We start from the raw sequence: 5000 nt of genomic DNA, 5'->3' as shown, positions 1-5000 counted from the left end.
ATATATATATATATATATATATATATATATATATATGTATGTTCAGTTTCTTTTTCCAAGTGGTCTATATAATACATATATATATATATATATATATATATATATATATATATATATATATATATGCTCGAATTACATACACCTACACGAATGCCTCCATTGAGCGATTCCTCAGTCTCGACTGCGATGGCATGGAATTAAAAGTGATTTGTTGTTTGAAAAAATATATTAATTGATCACTGGGAACCATTCAGTGTAAATGTATAATCTATCCCACGTGCACATACTAGCTAAATGCAATCTCATAGCGGAGGTGGGTTGAACGCGATACATATATATATATATATATATATATATATATATATATATATATTTGTGTGTGTGTGTGTGTGTGTGTGTGTGTGTGTGTGTGTGTGTGTGTGTGTGTGTGTGTGTGTGTGTGTACAGAGACATTGGGACAAAGTATGGGAAAGGTGGAGGGGGAAACACGGGTCTTTGTCTAAATATAGAGTTTATTCCTGACTGGTTTCGCTTACAATAGCTTCTTCAAAGGAGTGTTACTCTGGGTCGAAGTTAGCGGTGTATATAGTGAGCCAGGTTCACGTTCCCTCCTTGCGGAGAAGTCGGTGGCTGGTACCCTTATAACACGTCAAATAGCATCGGTATAACATATATAATATAATACAATACAATGATATTATTAATATAATAATAATATAACATAACATGATACATGACATAATATACAATATAATATAACTTAATATATCATATTATAATTTAACATATTATGATATGATATATCAAGTTATATTAGTTATATTACATTATATTGTATATTATGTCATTTATCATGTTATATTATTATTAGTATTATATTATATTACTAGCCAATTACCCGCGCGTTGCTACGAGTTCGTAAATAATCCCTAACCTAACCATACCATACCTAACTATAACCCTTAACCCTAATCAAAATATCTTTAAATGAAATATCGCTTTAAACACTCCCCTTCCCTGATGTGCGCCCCCCTCCCCGAAGGTTGGGAAACCCTAGCTTGAAAATACATGTATACACAAACACATTCGTTTGCGTGCGTGTGTGAGTGTGTGTGTGGAATGACAATAAATGCCTACAGCTAAAAGGTGAAGAAATGTATCTACTTTATTTATCTTTAGAATATATATGGCTATAGAGGTTTATTTGGACAAACCTAGGGGGAGTTTGTAAATGATAAATTTCCGCCGCACTAATATTAAATGAAAATAAGCAATATTTCAACATTTGGTAAAATTATACAATCATTTTCCATAATCATACTTTCTTCTTACAAAAGCTATCATGGTTTGTGGTTACATTAATTTCACAAATATAAATTATATTTATGAACACACACAAAGGTTTGTTTAATTATATTCAATCTTATGTTACAAAAATAATAACTTAAGGGGGGACTACAGTAGTGGCGTGTTCCCTCATAATAAACCACCTAACTTTAACCCTTAACCCTAACCAATTTTTTTTTTCTAAATCAATTATAACTTTAGATACTCCCCCTCCCAGGTGTGCGCCCCCACTTTCGAAGTTGGGGCGCATACACGAACACAAATATCCTGTGTACACATTCTTTTGTGTGTGTGTATGTGCATGTGTGTGTTTGTGTGGATTGACAATAAATGTCTACAGCTGAAAGGTGAAGAAAGGTATCTAGTTTATTTATCTTCAGAATATATATAGTTATAGGGATTTATCTGCAAAAACTTGGGAGTTTGTGAATGAACTATTTCCGTCTGCACAAAAATTAAATGAAAATAACCAATATTTCAGCATTTGGTAAAATTATACAATCATTTTCCATAAACATGCTTTTTTTTTACAAAAGCTATCATGGTTTGTGGCAATATTAATTTCACAAATGTAAATAATATTCATGGATACATACAATGGTTTGTTTAACCATATTAATTCTTAAGTCACAAAAAATACTACGCGACTTCATAAGATACTACATAAACATCCTAACTTTAACCCTTAACCCTAAGCAAAAAGAAAATGTTCTTTAAATAAGATATAACTATCTAAGTACCTGGAGTGATAGGGTATCAGAATATATATGGTTATGGGGGTCTATCTCTAAAACCCTATGAGGAGTTCGTGTACAAACAAACAAATAAATGAACAATCAGATAGACAGACAGAGGCTACTACTTTATCATAATAGATATATGTTATACCTATGCTGTTTGGCGTGTTATACTGGTACCAGCCACCAACCTCTCCGCAAGTAGGGAATATTGACCTGGCTCACTATATACACCGCCAACTTCGACCCAGGGTAACACTCCTCTGAAGAAGCTATTGTAAGCGAAACCGGCCAGGAATAAACTCGATATTCAGATAAAGACCCATGTTTCCCCCTCCACCTTGCCCATAGTATATATATATATATATATATATATATATATATATATATATATATATATATATATATATATATATACATATACATTGCGGTGTAGTGTCGCAACCAATTTTGAGGCATATTTCAGTTGTTGTTGTTTTTTTTTTTTTTTGTAAAGCAGACCATCCAAAAATTGGAAATGAAGACAAAAAAATCGCAATATCCTCTTTTTGGGTGCCAGATTTTGTTTAAAAATTAGCTTCTCCTTACAATGAGGCTGGTTGTATTTAGGTTTTATCTTTTTCATCCCAGGAGCTAGGAATGGGGAATATTCTTAAAGGAAAAATATTTGCATATTAACTCGTTATGTACCTAAGGTTTAGGCAGTTTTAGATTGAGGAATTCCTTGTTTCCAAACTACTCTAAGGGCACTATAAATTAATCGATGTATGACGAATTTACGAGATATTTACAGAGTATTTCCTATGGAAGGATTTGGCTTCACCTTTTTGAATGTATGTTATAGATTCACTTCCTTGCTCGTTAACAGATAGTCATTAGCTAGTTTACTGCCGCTGAGCTAACGTGCGTTTCCCATCCTTGTGTCAAGCTCTCGCATTAGTTGTGGTTTTCTTGATTGTGGTAAGGATTGGTTATATTAAAAAATGGGAAGGTTATAATCATTTGGCAGGGTGCTTAAATAGGAAAAAAGTATATATAGGGTAGTTCTTATTTTTATTTGGTAAAGTAATATCCCTATCAGGCTAGGAATCCGTCAAACTTTGCCTAATCTAATCTAACAGTAACTGATGTAATTCAGCACTTAGTATATTTAATTGGAATCGTATGTATTATTTCTGTTTTACATTAACGGGTCTTTATATTCTTCATTTATAGGGCTATGGTGAGTAAAAGAACCAGAACATTAACAAATCCCAATATCTTTGACTCCCCATTTCCAGAAGTTTCTCATTATAAGTTGCCAACAAAACAACAAGTTGGAAGATATATTCAGTATGTAAAATATAATACAAAAGCAAAAAGAATGTTATTCCAGGTGTATCCGAGGCCTTTACTGAGATTTGAAAAAAAAAAAACAGTATTCCAGTTCAGCCGATCAAAAATGTTAAAACCAAATTGCTCCAACTGATGGAAGAAGACTGTGGTATCAAAACAAAGAATGAATACCACTAAGAGTAAGAGTATCTTATCACTGGATAAACCTTTTGACATAGATGGCTGCCAGTGTGCTGATCTCTTGGACTACAAGTGTTTAAAAAAAAAAAAAAAAAAAAAAAAAAAAAAAAAAAAAAAAAAAAAAAAAAAAAAAAAAAAAAAAAAAAAAAAAAAAACATGAAATTGGTACGTCGACAGCATGGATTTCTTATTAACCAAAGAACTGGGCGTCACATAGACATTGGAGGAGCGGATGTAAAAACAAGTCAAATGATTAAAAAAAGGAAAATTAGAGAAGGTCGAATTCAGGAAAGAAGTCTCAAAAAGTAAAGAGAGAAAACTACAATCTCAGACGAAGCCTTGGATGAAAAAATATCATCTGACATGTCTGATGATGAATAGAAGAAAGTCTGCGAGAGCAGAAAACATCCTATCAATATCACTAATTGTCATGGAAGCAGATCGGTATTCCGTGTCAAATAGAACTGCTTCTGCTGTTATTAGTAGTGCAGCCCTATTTGACTATGGTATTATAAATTCATAAAACAACTTCCATGTAAATGACCATCACAAAGTTGAGGAGAAATTTTACCGAATCTGAATCTTTTGGGACAAAAGAAAATTACTACTTTGTTTACTGATGAGAGGAGAGACACAACACTAACTAAAAATAACAAAAGGAACAAATGGTATGGAGCAAAAGAAATTCAAGATCAGTATGTGCTTGTTGGAGAACCTGGTACTTTCTATTTAGATCATCTAACTATCAAACGAGGAACAGGTGCAGGTATTGTAGATGGACTGATGAAATAAAGATGAGATAAAGGGAATGGGAGCTGACAGCACGGCAATTAATAATGGCTACAAGAATGGAGCTATAAGAGGACTGGAATGTCAATTACATCGTCCTTTACCGTTTGAATCTGAATGAGTTTCCTTTGAGGCACCTGTGTATTAAATATATTGATCCAACTGAAAGTGGAACCCAATGGAAAGGACCACATGGTAAAGCCTTATCCACCTGTGAAAATCTACCAGTATCACCAAATAGTTTTCAATGTATTGCTAAAGGGACTCCTCTTCCAGCTGTAGATATGAATCGGCTTAGTCGGAACCAAGCTTATCTGTGCAGAATTATCAGTGCTATTAGAAATGGTATAATTGACAATCTCCTACATATAAAACTAGGGCCAATATCTCATGCAAGATGGCTCACCACTGCCAGTAGAATATGTCGACTTTATGTGGCAACAGGAAAACCTAATAATGTCTTATATGTCCTCACAAAGTTTGTCGTGTGTCATTATGGCCCCATCTGGTTTTATATGAAATTCTCTCCGAAATGCAAGAAGGAATCTAAACATCTGGAACAGATCAATCTCCTCCAAATATTTTAACCTACCAGTAAAACAATAACAGCAA

The sequence above is a fragment of the Oratosquilla oratoria genome, chromosome 25 (genome assembly GCF_046742065.1).
Source record: "Oratosquilla oratoria isolate Oo_2021 chromosome 25, ASM4674206v1, whole genome shotgun sequence".
NCBI classification, from domain to species: Eukaryota; Metazoa; Arthropoda; class Malacostraca; order Stomatopoda; family Squillidae; genus Oratosquilla; species Oratosquilla oratoria.
The sequence above is the reverse complement of the archived record's forward strand: the minus strand, read 5'-3'. Positions refer to the sequence as shown.